This window comes from Chiloscyllium punctatum, chromosome 15, assembly GCF_047496795.1.
Source record: "Chiloscyllium punctatum isolate Juve2018m chromosome 15, sChiPun1.3, whole genome shotgun sequence".
NCBI classification, from domain to species: domain Eukaryota; kingdom Metazoa; phylum Chordata; class Chondrichthyes; order Orectolobiformes; family Hemiscylliidae; genus Chiloscyllium; species Chiloscyllium punctatum.
The window spans coordinates 72,214,493-72,231,507 of record NC_092753.1 but is presented as its reverse complement, the minus strand read 5'-3'; the positions used below and the strand labels follow the sequence as shown (position 1 = coordinate 72,231,507).

General features: G+C 40.0%; 1 protein-coding gene across 5 annotated transcripts in view; it reads right to left on the bottom strand.

The window, feature by feature from the left end:
• The window catches only part of LOC140486388 (transmembrane protein 45B-like), a 102,291-nt gene that overhangs the window by 59,608 nt on the left and 25,668 nt on the right, over window positions 1-17,015 (bottom strand). The window contains exon 1 of one of the 5 annotated variants that reach the window (XM_072585451.1): window positions 1,008-10,912. The exons of the other annotated variants lie outside the window; for them this stretch is intronic. The gene's annotated coding sequence lies outside the window, so the exon portion shown is untranslated. Of the gene's footprint in view, window positions 1-1,007; window positions 10,913-17,015 lie in introns of those variants that run through there. 5 annotated transcript variants of the gene reach the window in all.

Sequence of the window (17,015 nt, the reverse complement as noted above, 5' to 3'; positions counted from 1 at the left end):
AGTGACCTTTCTTTCTGTTTGAGTAACTTATTTATTTCTGTTGTATCAGCCTCAACAACATTGTGAAAATAAAAATAGACATCTGGTGATGCAAAAAGATCTCTCAGGAAGCTACTGAAAGTGAAAACATACCGACTAATAGCTAGCTGGCAACTGCAATGACAACAATCGCATAAATTGGTATAAATGAATATCACTTTCTGTGATGTCTCAGATTCAAGTGATTTTCATCCAAATTCAACTCCCTCCCACCCTGCACTTTTCCATTTAGTAATGGTGAGAGTATAAGAAGAGGATATGCAATATAGCTTCCACATTTTAAAATCTGAGAGTCATAAGAAGTATGGGACGTAGAGACTTGGAAAATGTTCATGATCGGGTCACATCTAAAATAAGTCATCAGCATCCTGCTCATTATGTGGCCAGATTTAATACTTGGCAAGTGGGAAGTTGAAGCTGGTGGTAGGAGAAAGTAGTAAATGATCCATGGGTGTTATCCTCAGCAGTGAGTAACTGGAGGTTCCTGAGCATTCAGGGGATTGGAAGGTGGAGTGCACTGGAGAAGCATTGGACTCCATGAAGGATCTGGAGGATTCTACTCCACATGGTCCTCAAGAATTATAAAATAATTGATTTTTAAAGGCTTGTTTTGGCCTTTTATGGCCAGCTTGGCATCACCCACTGTGCTTATGCTGTTGGTTAGATAATGAGTACTGAATGTTAAATAAGGCTCCTCATGCCTGTAATAGCACCCTCATTGATGGCACGATGCACCATGGTAAAAGTTATGGTGGATGAGACACAGCAGCTTAAAACTGGCAGCCAGAATTTTCAAATTTTAACTCCTCTCACATGCCATTCTTGCTAGGTTCGACAGAGAACTAAGGAGCAGATGTTCCTGTCCTCATTTCAGTAACAATAACAAAACTGTGTTCTCACATACATTCTTAGCCAATGTGAGCATATATTAAGAACAACAACAGCCACAATTTGTATTTATATAGTACCTTTAACATTACAGACCATTCCGAGGTGCTTCACAGGAGTGTTGCGCATTAAAATTTCACACTGTGTGCAATAAAGAAATAATAGGGAATATGAGCAAACGCTTGGTAAAAGTGGTAGGTTTTGAGTCTTAAAGGAGGAAGAAGAAAGCAAAAGTAAGAGAGGCTTAGGAATGAAATTCTAACATGTAATTTTAACATTGCAGACATTCAATTTTGTCAGTTATGGTTTCAAGTGTTATGCTACTATGCATTTGGGAAACATCATAGCTACTCAATCAGTCAAGCAAAGTTTGCATCAACTCTACCAAATGTTTCTGAGTTATATGTGTTTACACTAGGCAACTGTAATGAAAGCAATTCATTTTGATTAAGCTAAATTTGCAGATATTGTAATTCGAGATAATCAACTGTTTAAAGTAATGGGATGCTGGAGGCCATAGTAAAGCACACTATTCTTTGAAAGCAGTACCATATTTCTCTGCTTCAAATATTAATGTGATTGTCCTTTAACATATGTAATAATCTCTGCTGACATAGAGTCAAAGAGGTCTAAAGCACAGAAAAAGGTCTTAAGGTCCATCCAGTCTGTGCCAGTCAGAAACTATCACCTATCCGATCTAATCCAATTTTCCAGCACTATGTCCACAGCCTGAATGCCTAACATTTGCAAGTGAACCTCAGAAGCCTTCTTTAAAATTATGAAGATTATAGGCAGTGAGTTCCAGATTCCTACCGCCTTCTGAATGAAAACAAATTCCTCATATCCTCTCTAAACCTACTGTCCTTTATCTTAAATCTATGCCCTGCTCATTGATCCTTCCACTATTGTATCATTTACAGTAACAATTTTAATCAGCAGCCCATTTGAAACCATACTCCAAGCATTTCCAAACCGATTAGTCTTTTCTGAAAAAACCATCCCATCCAAGTCCTTGTGTTGGTGTCAGTTACAGAACTTTTGTGCCTGGTATCTCACAATGTACAAATCCTGTTTTGGATTTATTACCTATGCTACAATTGATTTCAGTAAATCACCGGCAGCAATCCCTTGCTAACAAATATGATTGTTCCTTGGAAACTCCATGTCACTGGTCATGGGTTCCATGGGTCCTTGTGCGGCTAATGTGCCCGATCCTATAGACTGCATTTTGGCAGCTGGGAGGTGGAATTAGTTGTTAGCCCTGTGATCACGGGCGTTCCTTTCTCTGGTTCCTTTTACATACTTCCTTTTGTCAAAGGGCATTTTTGAAGAATTGTGGCCCATCCTACAGGAGGTTCCTTCAAGTTAGTTTCTTCTGAATGAGAGTCTCCCATGGGTTACCAACTCTAAGAAATGTTCATTTCTTGAGGGAAAACTTTGGAGAGTCTTTGAAATGCTGGATTGGCTGGCCCAACAGAGTTAGTTTCAGATGATCAAGGCCTTGACGCCGGTACTAATAGCTGCTTCAAGGATGCTGATGTTAGTACGCCTTTCCTCCCAGCTGTTTCATTGATGCTACTTCTCAAGGGATTTGAGGTGGCATTAATCCAAGTTTCAGAGCTATACAGAAGAGTTCAAAGGATGACTGCCTTATACAACAGGATCTTGGTATCAGCACAGACTTTACGAGCATCAAATATTCTCTTCCAGTATGAACTAGTAACTGTGAATGTGTAATCAAGTAATGTTGTGTTTTCATCATTATTCTCTTGGATTTCTTCCGCTCCTGAACTAGTTGCAGTTGTTGATTATCGGAAAGGTACAAAGCACGAGGGAAACATTGTGATGAGGGAAAAGAGGCAATGAATGAGCTCACAAGGTAGAAAGAGGTGCGTTGTTATACCATGCAACTTGCAAGTCAAAGTAGAATATGGAATGATTAAAACAGTGGAACGTCAAAGGAAGGATTACTTGTGAGTATCATCAGCTTCAATGGTTTCAGCCTCATTAGCATGCACTGCTCCAATTCCATTTCCCCAATGGGGTTGGAACAGACAAGACAGACTTGGCTTTCTCCGGTTAATTCCCACTGTCCAGGTAGTATACCATATTATCTTACAAGAGAGATGGAATGAAATCAATGAGATTGTGCAGTCTGTGTGATGTGTTTGTCATTATCAGTATGTGCGACCTGAGAGATCAGGTTGCAATGCTTGAAGCAGCGCTAAGTGTACAAGGGTACAGTGGAGCATATTAGTGATAGCTATGGGGTTAGATTGATGGGACTGTTGTGATCTGAGCAATGTCTCAGGCAAGTGATACCATTTGAGAGATATGTACTAAGATGTAGCTACTGACTTTCACCACTTATATGAAGTTATTGAACTTTTCCCAGTAATGCATACAGGCCCCCAGGGTTAGACATTTGGTACAGTCCTAAGAACCTAGGAACATAAGGACAGGAGTAAGCCATGCAGACCTTCGAACCTGTTCCACCATTTAATACAATTATAGTCGATTGAACATTTCAATCCACTTTATTCCCATATACTTTGCACAAATCATAATAAAAAAGTATCAATCTCCAAATTAAATATACTCAAAGATTGCACCTCTGCAGTCCCCTGGGGTAGGGAATTTCAAATATTCACAACATTCTGATGAAAAGATTTCTCCTCATCTCGGTCATAATTGCCATATTCCTTATTTTTAAATGTTGTCCCCTTGCTCGGACTCACCCATCAGGGAAAACTCCTTACCTGTATCTACCCGGCATACCTTTAAGTGTTTTCTAGGTTTCAATGAGTTCACTTCTCATTCTTTGAAACTCTAGGAAAGACATGCCCAGTTTGCCCAATCTCTCTTCTTAACATAGTCCCACCATGCCAGGAACAAGTCTGGTGAACCTTTGTTACACGCTCTCTATGGCAGTCATATCTTTCATGAGATAAGGAGATGAAAACTGCACACAGTACTCCAGGTGCAGAATTATCAAACTCTAATACAATTGAAGAAAGACTTCACGACTGCTGCACTCAAATCCTCTTACGATAAAAGGCAAATATTAGCCTTCCACTTAGCTTCCACTTGCATACTAAGCTTCAATGCCGTATTGACAAGGATGCAAGTCCCTTTATATATCTAAACTTTCCAATCTCACACTATTTAAGAAATAATCTGTACATTTGTTCTTCCAACCAAAGTGGATAACCTCACATTTCCACATTATATTCCACCTACCATGTTCTTGTCCATTCACTCAGACTGACCAAATACTCTTGAACACATTTTTCACCTTCCTCATAGCACACATTCATACTTAACTATGTATCATCTGCAAATCTGGAAATATTACATTTGGTCCCCAACTCCAAATCATTGATAATATATGAATGTGCTGGGCTCTTCTGTCATTGATTATGGAGATATTGGTGAAGCTGCTTCATCCAGTGAGTTGTTTAATTGCCCACCATCCCATTCATGACTAGATGCAGCAGGACTATAGAGCTTAGGACTGATCCTTGGTCATGGGATTGCTTAACTCTGTCTATCACTCGCTTCTTTTGCTGTTTGACATGCAATTAGTCATGTTTGGTAATGTCATCAGATTGACACCTCATTTTTAAGTATGCCTGGTGCTGATATTGGCATGATCTTTTGCACTCTTCACTGAACCAGGGTTGACCCCTCCCTTGATGGTAATGGTTGAGTGGGGTATATGCTGGGCCATGAGATTACAGATTGTGCTGGAGTATAATTTTGCTGCTTGTTGATGGTCCATAGTGCCTCATGGATACCCAGCCTTGAGCTGCTAAACATGTTGAAGTCTGACTCATATAGCACGGTTTTAGTGTGGAGAGTACTCTCATTGTGAAGGCAGGACTTTGTCTCCATAAGGACTGTGTGGTGTCACTCTTACTGATACTCTCATGGACAGGCACATCCACAGCTAACAATTGATAAGGATGAGGTCAAGTATGTTTTTCCCTCTTGTTGGTTCCCTCACCACCTGCCACAGACCCAGTATAGCAGCTATGTCTTTAGGACTTGACCAATTCAATCAGTAGTGCTGTTGCCAAGCCACTCTTGTGAAATTCCCCGGCCAGAATACATTTTGCACCCTTGCCATGATCAGTGTTTCCTCCAGGTGTTGTTCAAGATGAAGAAGTACTGATCATCAGCTGAGGGAAGATGGTGTGTGGTAATCAGTAGGAGGTTTCCTTGCCCATGTTTATCCTGAAACCATGAGACTTCATGGGGTCTGGAGTCAATGTCGAGGACTCCCAGGTTGACACCATCTGGACTGTATGCCACTGTGCCACCACATCTGTTGGATTTTGCCTACCAGTGAGACAGGACATGTTCACGGATGGTGACGATGGTGTCTGGGACATTGTCTGTAAGGTATGATTCTAAGAGTACAACTGTGTCAACTGTTGCTTGACTAGTCTGTGAAACAGCTGTCACAATTTTGGCACTAGCCCCCAGATGTTAGTAAGGAAGACAGGGTTAACAGAGATGTTTCTGCTATTGTGGTTGCTGGTGCCTAGGTTGATGCTGATTTTATGTCTTTATTGAGACTTCTTAGTGATTTGATACAAATAAGTGGCTTGCTAGGCCATTTCAGAGAGTAGTTGAGAGTCCGCTACATTGCTGTGTGTCTGGAGTCACATATAGGCTACAGCAGATGAGAATGGCAAAATTCTTTCCCTGAAGGGCATTAGTGAGGCAGATGGCTTCTTCTGACAATTGACAACAATTTTACGGTCATCAGTAGATTCTTAATTCCACCTGCTGTGCTTTTCTAGCACCACTCTAATCTTGCCTCTAATCTCCAGCATCTGCAGGACCCACTTCCTTTCTAGATTAATAGCCTAATGATAATACGTCTCGGTCATCAATAATTTAAAATAGCCCTTTGAAGACTGTCCATTGTCTCTGTGCAGTCATGCCCTTTCATGTATTTTCCCAATTCAGCTCAGCCAACTGTGTGTCATGTGTTCATAATTTCCTTTATTCACTTCTAATACCCTCGCTTCAAATTGAACTACTTCACTTTCAAACATAATGTAAAATTCGATCATATTGTGGTCAGTCCTCTCTAATGGTTCTTCTGCAATACAATTATTAATTATCCCTTTTTCATTAGAAAATACTACATACAAAATAGCTTATCCTCTTGTGTCTTCAACCTACTGCTCTAGAAACCATCCTGAAGCTTGTGCTCCACAGTTTTAGTGCTTGACTGGTTTGCTCAGTCCACATACAAATTAAAACCATAATGATTAACAATATTGCACTTGCTTTAAGCATATCTCATCTTGTGATTTATACCATGCCCCATACTTCCACTACTATTTAGTGGCCTATACGTAACTCCAATTAATGTCTGCTGTTCCACCCACGAGCACCAGCTCACTTGCAAGTAGCACCAGGAGTAATCCTGAAGTTTCTGCTTTTGAAATTCTACTTTCTAATTTCCTTCCTAACTCCCTGAATTTTGCCTTCAGAATCTCATCCCTCTCCCTGCCTATATGTGGACCACAACATCTGGGTGATGTCCCTTCCCCAGAAAGATGTCATGCAGCAAATCTGTGATATCCCTGACCCAAGCTCCAGTTATCTGCTTCCATTGCATTTTAACCACATTTTGAAGGCCTTTCTGGATCCATGCAGATAGAAGACATCTCTCTTTTTCATCCCCTCCACCAACAGCTCCAACAACAGCTGAGAACCTTGAAGCTTGTTCTATCCTCAATTCTGCAATTCTTCATTACTTCCAATCTCAGTTTCACTTCTTAAATGACAGTCAGCACCTTCACCAGCCACAATACACCTGCATTTTAAGGCATATGTGTTAGCTTTAAGCATTTTAGGTGGGTTTAAGGAGGTAAGACATTATGATTTTCACTGGTCAGAGAGTCGATAGAGCACCGTGGACTCGTGTTCTATGTCAGGGTCAAGTGAAATCGCTGACAAAGTTGACTCATGGTGATCACTCAGGAAATTGAATTTTCCAATGAGAATTCATCAGCATCTGAATCTCACCAAAAGAGTCAATTAAGGTGGAGAATTTGAGGGAGAGTTCCAACTTATTTAAGCTTAATAATCATGCAGGATGATAAAAAAAAGCGGCACCAGCCCTTCAGTAACTATTGAACTAACATCCAACTCATCAGTGACCTCTTAACCACACCTCCCATGAACCCTTGCATGCCAGGATCCCTGATACAACCCATCTCTTATACAACCCAACCCATACAACTCTTATCCAACTCCAAATCATCCTTCAACCTAACTGTGCCATACCCAACACCTGCCTCCTGGCAGCTGATGCCCCCCAAATCTGACGCCATCTCCACTTCCAGCCCGAAGCCCTTTTACAACATCTCTTCACTCTGGCCTGATCACTCCATAATCCCTGATTCTTACCCTGAAACTCAACCAGCTTGACACTCAACCTAGCCTGACAACCCTCTAGCTGATATCCTTCACTCTGGTCCAAACTCTAGCTTGGCATTTCTCTCCCCACTGAACCTATCAGTTCCCTGAATCGAACTGACACTCCTCAAAGCAATCCTCTGTCTCCTAGCCCAACACACTGATCGATGGAGGGCACACTTTCAAACACTTTAGTAATCCCCCAGTATGTTATGGCTTTACGGGTGAGTTTCTGCTAGGCATATTCGCTTTTGATCCTTCTGCCTGGATGGGTGGGGGTGGGGGGGCCTATGAATCGGGCAGTGAGTTATCTACCACCGCTCTTCCCTTCACTTCACCAAAGCATCCCTGGATATCAATGATTTATTACAGCGCTGGAGAAATTCAGTCAGCATGTCTTCACCCCATTCCCATCTGCCAGATTCAATAGAAGGGCCATCAACAAATGCTATTGTTGTTTCAAAGCCAGCTCCACAAACAAATCTCTTGCAAAATTAATTTCAATAGGCTAGGCACCACACACCAATGGCCAAAAAAAACAACTTCTCTTCCAAATCCTGTTTTCTCAACCCAACACATGGCGGCATCAGTAAAGGAAAGAACAGGAATTAGAATCTTCCACTCCACTCCCAATATCTTACAGGATGTTGAGCCCTGTGTTTCCAAAGATCTTTGGTTGAGAACTGACCTGTTAGTTAACAATGTTGCATGCAGTTAGCAAGGCAAATGCAATGTTAGCATTCATTTTAAGAGGGTTAGAATATAACAGCAGATATGTACTGCTTAGTCTGATGAGACTGCACTTGGAATATCATGAGCTTTGGGCTTCATACTAAGGAAAGATGTGTTGGCCTTGGAGGGTGTCCAGAGCAGGTTTATGGGGATGAAGGGATTGTCATATGAGGAGTAGTTGAGGACTCTGAGTGTTTAAGGATCAGAGGAGATCTCACTGAAACTTACTGCAGAGAACAAGATAGAGTGCACATGGAGAAGATGTTTCCTTTAGTAGGCAAGACTAGGACCCAAAAGCACAACCTCAGAGTGAAGGGACAACCATTTAGAACTGTGAAGAGGAAGAATTTCTTCAGCTAGAGACTGGTGAATTTGTGAAACACATTGCTGCATAAGTCCATGGAGGCCAAGTCATTGAGATGCATTTAAGACAGAGATAGATAGGTCCTTGATTAGATTAGGTTACTTATAGTGTGGAAACAGGCCCTTCGGCCCAACAAGTCCACACCGACCCTCTGAAGTGCAACCCACTCAGACCCATTCCTCTACATTTACCCCTTCACCTAACACTATGGGCAATTTAGCGTGGCCAATTCACCTAACCAGCACATTTTTGGACTGTGGGAGGAAACCGGAACACCTGGAGAAAACCCACGCAGACACGAGGAGAATGTGCAAATTCCACACAGACAGTTGCCTGAGGCAGGAATTGAACCTGGGTCTCTGGCGCTGTGAGGCAGCAGCACTAACCACTGTGCCACCATGCCACCCAGTAAAGGGATCAAAAGGTTAGGGGGAGAAGGCAGGAGATTAGGCTTGAGAAACGTATCAGCCATAATTGAATGGTGCAGCAGACTCAATGGGCTGAATGGCCTAATTCTGCTACTAAATCTAATGGACTCATGAAGATCCATGGCAGACACTCATTACTCTTGATCATGTAAACTCATGGCAACGAATGATCATACTTCAAAAGCTTTTCATATAATACAAAGCACTTTGGAAAGCCCTGTGTTCATGAAAGATCCGATATAAACGCAGACTTTCTTTAATTGCACATCAGAAACCCCATGTCCCTTTTTGGGGAATATCCAATTTAGCTGTCTCAATATCTCTCCTTCACAGTAGTACCAGAGGTTAATAGCCAACATATACCCTATCAGCCAATAGCCCCCAGAAACAATGAGTTTATTGTTCTCCTTTTATTGGTTTAATTTCCAGTTTGTGCTCAACTACAAGTAAAGACAACATCCTGTCTGCCGTCAGTTATAAGAATCAAAGGTTTTTTTCCACTGAAAGCAGGTCATAGCCTATAAACAGCTTAGTTTTTACAGCAGCTGGCTTCAGTTTAAAAGAACTCTACATGCAAAAGCCTGCGTGTGCACGCGCACGCACACAAATCCCTCAAGGCAAACTGCATCACCATTTAGCAAGAAGCAGTAATTTCCTCAGTGGCTCTTGATGGTCAGAATAAGTCATCAATCACAAAATTGCTTCATTGACCACTTCAATCGCTCTGGCTCAAAATCATTGCTGTGCCTGGTCGCAACAGCAAACGGTTTTTTGGAATTCAAGGAATTTGCTGTTTTATTGCTCTGTGTGAGAAAGTGAGGATAGAGGTTCACATTCATAGCTGAAATGTTAAAAAATTCTGATGCACGTTAGGATGGAGTTTAAAATTGCAAGTGAAGAATTCATGTACTATAAAATGAAAGGAAAAACGACCACAAGATAAAGTTACCCGAGCACACTTTGGTGCAAGTATTAACAGCTGTTCTCACATCTAGATTCTTAGAAATAGGAACCTGATTGCTTTTCTGCATGCTGTTTGATTAAAAAGTAGTCACTGCTCATTTTATTTGTTCTTGGAAGATGAGTGCAGCACTTCAGCCTCTTTCTAACCATCCCTGGGCATGTGGCAGTGAACCACCTAAAACTAAAACCACTTCAGAGCAAAATTCGGAGTCACACTGCTATTGGTTTGGAATCATAACAGACCAGATCTGGTCAAGGCAGTGGATTTCCTCACAAAAGGACATCATCGATCCAATGGATTTATATTAGCAACAATTCAGTTCATTTCTGGTCATTGTTAATTAAAATAAGATTTGCTTTCAGATTTATTAATGAGTTGAATTTAAATTCTCCCAGCTGTCACGATGGGATTTGAAGTCATGTCTCAAGAGCAATTTTGTAGGCCTCTTAATTACTAATCTAGTAAAATGACCGCAATGCTACAGTCCCAGTAATTTCTTGCTGTCTAGCCAGTCACCTTGGCTGGAAAGTATGCTTGAAACACTTGATGGGAACAGAATCAGGTTTGGCTGTGATGTTCTTCACAGCTGAGTAGACTAGGAAACATAAATTGCTAAGGTTGTTATATGAAGAATGCCTATTTGAGCAAAGGACTGAAAAACAATCAACTCAAACAAACCATAAAGCTTGATCCCAAGCCAGGTCACTTATCCCTACAGAAAATATTTAATGGTCACACTGAGCCAAAAAAGCTAAACATTCTAGAATGTGGCTAGTTGCTGAAATATCTCGCTACTTGTGTCGATAATACAAAAAATTAAAGGAAGCAAAATATTCATGTTCTTGTGCTCTTAAAGCAATATTATAAACATCAAAAATATGTACAGCCCATGTAATATTTAATGAATGCAATCTTATAAGGGCCTGAACAAGGAATGCGGTGGAATTGCACATGAAAAGTCCAACTTAACTTATTTGGATGTTGGCTGAAAAATGTGTTGTTGGAAAAGCGCAGCAGATCAGGCAGCATCCAAGGAGCAGGAGAATCGACGTTTTGGGCATAAGCCCTTCTTCAGGAACACATTTTTCAACTCTGATCTCCAGCATCTGCAGTCCTCGCTTTCTCCTTATTTGGATGTTGGGAACAGTACTCTGCATCTTTATCTAAGCTCCAGGTGTCGCAGAAAGATTTTCACTAGGCACCAGTGACTTGCCTATCGACAGGGATTTTTTAAAAATTAATGTTATTAACTGCAGATCTAGCCCATTAATACACAGCTTTCTATCAGACCATCCACCATGAGAAAATAAGATGCTGACAATTCTCGACACTGAGGTCACAGCGGATACCAGGTGACCAGCTCACTGGTTGTGTGAGGTAGCAGAAAGTAGGTAGTGGCACTTATGCCAGCAAAGTGGATAAGATCATTGACCCTCTTCTTACAATGCTGGACATTCCACAAGATGGTTGAGTCTATTTTATCCTGGGGGGCAACCTAGAAATAGGCTGGCATGGTCTAGGCCCCCCTTTGGCAGTCCTGAAGGGAGAAAAAAACCTCCTTTGCACCCACCCTATCCACCAGACCCTCCAAGATACTGCTCGCAAAGCGGAGCACCAATTTTCCCTTACCTGCCATGTCTAGGGCAAATGTCAGGAACTGTACAGGATAGCTCTGGACTAACAGTGCTTGTTCAGGTGTCTTTTAAAGATAATGCTGGAGCCAAGGGATACCGGTCCATTCTGAGATGTCCCAGCGGCAGTAAGTTGGTATGGCAGAATGGGTCCAAAATCAGATGACGACAGCATCATGGGGAAGGGTAGGCAGTTAATGAGGCAAGTTTAGTAAAATGTGGTAAGGAAACCAACAAAGCCTCATGGAGAGAATCCCTCTAAAAACTCTGTAAAACCTCAGACAGAAAAACTTTTAGATTCAGCCTAATGTCACTATCCCTCTATAATAACGTGCTGTAATTCTAGTTCCAGATTTGGTTTCTCGCATTTCAGAATTAGCAATGTGAATTTAATACAATGAAAATATCAATGCAGCTAATGATATATAATTTATTAACAGATTCCAAACTTTTAAAATAATTTCATAAATACAAAATGTGATTTTAATTCTTGGCTAGGAGTTGTGTGGGCAGGAGCTAAGGCAGAAAGCAGATGTTCCATCAAACATACGTACATACTAACATCAGGAGTTGGCCACTCAGCCCTTCAAACCTGCTACAGCAGTTGATAATATCGTGGTTGTTCTAATTATAGCCAAATCTCCACTTTCCATTCCCCAACAAATCTGCATTCACAACTATCTTATCCTCATCCCAGACTTAAATGGGACGACTCTTATTTCTTATGCTATGTCCCATAGCCTTACATCTCTCATACAAATAGAAGTATCTACCCTGTCAAGTCCCCTTGGAATCTTAGATGTTTCACTAAGATCACCTCTCATTCTTCTAAACTCCAATGGATAGAGGTCCCAATGGATACAGATCCCAAACTGTGCAATGCTTCCTCAGAAGATAAAACCCTAATTGCAGGAATTGGCTGAGTGAACCTGCTATGAACTGCTACTAATACAATAATATAACTTTTCAATATGGAGACCAAAACTAAATATAAAAGCAATAATTGACACCATTATTTGTTTTCCTAATCACTTGAAGTACCTGCAAACCTGTGCCAACATTTTGTAATTATAACCCCCAGAGATCTTTAATCTTTCTCCATTTAAATACAGTGAATGTGCTCAATCAAACCAGTAGTTATGCTCCTGAAAATCATCACAACATGCAAAACCGCTTTATTTGAAACACATATTCCAATAGCAACTCATGTAAATGTTTGGGTTACATTCCCAAAACATCAAACAAATACAAAATACAAACACAAGGTTAACAATAAAATGGCAAAATAGACATGGAGATATGCAAAAAGGATGTCTTTAATGTTTGTACCTCAGCTGCAAGTCTGCTTTTCTGAAGGCTGTGGATCTTCATCAGATCCATCTGCAGTTCTGGAAGCTAAAGGTTAAGGATCATCAGACTGATGATACAGAAAAGTTTCACATCAGAATAATTTGATTTTGTTTCAAACTCCTCACATAGACATCTAACATTCTCCAACAGCATATTCAAAACACGCAATACATGTCTTTGATTTTGATGTTCAATCCAGGATCAGATCAGTCTTTCCAAATCCTCCACTTTCTCAGGTTGTGCATGAACTGTTTGAGTTGCATTGAGTTGCACTTTTGATACATTAATTGTATAAGCATTACATCGAATTGTATGCAAAGTCAAACCAGTGAGACATGAAGATCTTTGGATATCCATGTTTGCTTACCATGCTTGAACCTAGAGTGCATATGTTATTTAAGACTAAGTATAATTGGTTTCCTGCTTTTCTTAATTACAGTTTCTATGCTTTTCATGGTTAGAGTGCTTTAGGACCCATGAAAGATGGAACTATCACTCAGATTGGAAACCCCGAATAGGTGCTGAGAGTCAGGTATGAACCACATTATTGTTAATCTGGCATGGTTTGTTGAAATTATGGGTTGTAAAGTAAAAACCATGTAAACTGTGTTAATTGGAACAATATTAATCAAGTACTGCCTGTAATATGCTTTTTTTTAAATTTATCCTGCTAAAGTTGGACAAGCTTGTACCTATCCACATTGCACTCCATCTGCCAATATTTTTTCACTCACTTAACCTATCCATTTTCATTGTCAGTATTCTTACATCCTCCACTTTCTCAGGTTGTGCATGAACTGTTTGAGTTGCATTGAGTTGCACTTTTGATACATTAATTGTATACTACCTTTGTATCACTAAAATGTTAGCAAGCAAACAACTGGCCCCTTCATCCAAGTCATTGATAAGAGTTGTAAGTAGCTGAGGCTTGAGCAATGGTCCCTGTTGCACATCATTCATTGAATTTTGCTGATCCAAAAATGATTAATCTATACTCTGCTTTCTATCATTTGATGAATTCTGTATGCATGCTAATATCATACTTCTTATATTATGAGCCCTTCTTTTGTAGTAATCTATGACACGACACCTCATCAAAAGTCTTCAGGAAATCCGAATCCATCAGATCTGGAGGTTCTCCTTTATCCAAGTTCATTCTTATTTCCTCAAAATACTCTAATGAATTGGTCAAACATGATTTCCCATTCACAAAACTATGTTTACTCTGCATGATTGTCTTGAGATTCTCTAAGTGCCTTGTCATAATGTCCTGAACAATAGATTCCAGCATTTTCCCTATGACAGATATTCAGCTAAATGGCCTGTAGTTTCCTGGATTCTGAATTGCTCCTTTCTTGAATAGAGGAGATATAGTCACTCCTTTCCATCTAATGGTACCTTTCCAGAATCATGGGAACTTTGGAGAATGAAAAGTAGCCACTTCTTTTAAGACCCTAAGATGAAGTGCATGAGGACCTGAACAACTTTGATTTCCTCAATACTCTTTCTTTGAATTGATTACAGTTGTTCCAAGTCTCCCTCTTTTTCATCCATTGATTTACTATTATTTCTGATTTGCTATCTGTATCTTTACAGTAAGGACAGACACAAAATATGGATTAGTGGTGCTGGAAGAGCACAGCAATTCAGGCAGCATCCAAGTGATTTTGCAGCTACTTGGATGCTGCCTGAACTGCTGTGCTCTTCCAGCACCACTAATCCAGAATCTGGTTTCCAGCATCTGTAGTCATTGTTTTTACCTCAGACACAAAATATGTTCAATTCACTTCCCATTTCCTTACTTTCGAGCATTGTTTCCCCAGACTCATTCTTGAGTACCAACACTCACTTTACTTAACTTTTTCTCTTTCAAATAAATGTATAAACTATATTTGCTTTTATATTTCCAGCTAATTTGTTCTCACATTCTAATTAGCCTTCATTATTATTCTTTTAGCCAAACTTTGCTGTTTCTCTTGTTCTTTTCAATCTACTGATCTGACACTAATCTTTGCCGCACTATATGCTTTCTCTTTTAATTTGACAGTGTCTTTAACTTTCTTGTTCAGGCATGGATAGTATATCCTTCCTGTGGAATCTTTCTTTCTCACTGCAATGTATCTTTGCTGAGTATTCTCTAATATCCCCTTAAATGCCTGCTACTGCATCTTTACTGCCTATTCCTTGATCTAATTTTGCAGTTGACTTCAGTCAGCATTATCCTCATAATTTTCCTTTACTAAAGTGTAAACAATAGCTTTAGATCCATTATTTTCTTCCTCACACTGAATGTGAAATTCAGTCATATTATGATCATTGCTGTATTGGGACACCTTCACTAATAAGTTCATTAATTAATCCTGTTTTTCACACATTACCAGGTCTGAAGTGTTGACTCCTCCAATGTCTGCTATTTCAAAATTGGCAATTGTCTATTACCCATCCCAGATCTTTACTGGAAAGTTATTTACATCTTACAGGATTGGAGTAAACTTCCAGTTCTACAAAGTACGATATTTCTCTTGCTCTAATTTACAAGACAATCGTTGTAATTGTTGTCCCATCATGAGGTACATCAAGCATTGACTTTGTGGCTTGTGTTTACTTCTGACAATCACTGCTAAATTCAGTCATGTGGTTATATCAACCATTTTTGATGGACTGCTTTTTTTTAAAGAGAGAGATATAGATAGGCTGAGATAGATAGGAAAATATATAGACAGATAGATAGATAGATAGATATAGATAGACAGACAGATATAGATAGGTAGTAACGAGTTTTTAAAAATTCTGTTCATGGTATTATGTCTATGTTATCACATATTTTGGAATTGTCTCAATCACAATACTTTACATACAACAATCATTCTGAAATGCTACAACTATTGTTCCTTAATTGAAAGCAAAGATTGCAAAACACAATCCATCAAGACAGGCCACAACCATGTGAAAGAGCAAACTGAACAAAACATATTAGGCAATGAGCAGGAAAGAAAAATGATTGCAGGTCTGAGTGATAATGGCAAAGTTTTAGTTGCACCACCACTCATTAGCGATTAGCAGAGCCAGAAAGCCATTGGTGCACAGAGCATTAGTTACAACTGCCCAAGTCGAAAATATAAATTGAAAATCTCACTGGTCCTCCTTTTCAGAGACAGTCAAGGCAGTCTGTGTTTGCTGAAATCATAACTGGAAACTCTAATTTTACCACTAAACAGTTATCTCTGCAATAGCCTTAGTTTAACTGTGAAAAGTCCCAATTTCCTTTTAGTAAACAAAGCTGGTTTATCAAGAAAGCAAAAGCAAAGAGGCAATGGGAGTGGTTCAACTAATCTTCATTTGCAAAAGGAAGCAGATAGTTATGGTAAGGGAGGGGCACTCTATTTATACATCTGCTGGAACGATCTGAGGTTCTAGACAAGTAATATTTTTCATATGAACAACTAGCAGCTTTTCTACCATGATGGTTGTGTAAATTACCCAATTTACACCACACAAGTAGGGAAGTTGACATCATGAAGTTCTCAAAGCCATTCAAAGGTAAACATCAGGTTAGTCCCTAGCATTAAAGTATATAGTTAAGTTTCTCAAGTAGACAGTTTAGGAATGCATTCCAAGGCTATGCAAGATGCTGCATTAAACTGGAAAAGTAACTGTATACAATACTTCCTAATATGTCAAAAAAGAAAGATTAATGGGCGGCACGGTGGCACAGTGGTTAGCACTGCTGCCTCGCAGTGCCAGAGACCCGGGTTCAATTCCTGACTCAGGCGACTGACTGTGTGGAGTTTGCACGTTCTCCCCATGTCTACGTGGGTTTCCTCCGGGTGCTCCAGTTTCCTCCCACAGTCCAAAGATGTGCAGGTCAGGTGAATTGGCCATGCTAAATTGCCCGTAGTGTTAGGTAAAAAAAGGGGTAAATGTAGGGGAATGGGTGGGTTGTGCTTCGGCGGGTCGGTGTGGACTTGTTGGGCCGAAGGGCCTGTTTCCACACTGTAAGTAATCTAATCTAAACTAATCTAGAGTTCTTAAGTTTGGGACTGTTAAGTTTTGTACTGACATTGTAAAATATTTAATTATACAGCATGTTCACTAGCTGAAATGGGTGACAGGAAGTGTGGTTGAGACCAGAAGATTGGATTACACTAATAAAATTTTAGATAATACCATGGGAAGAG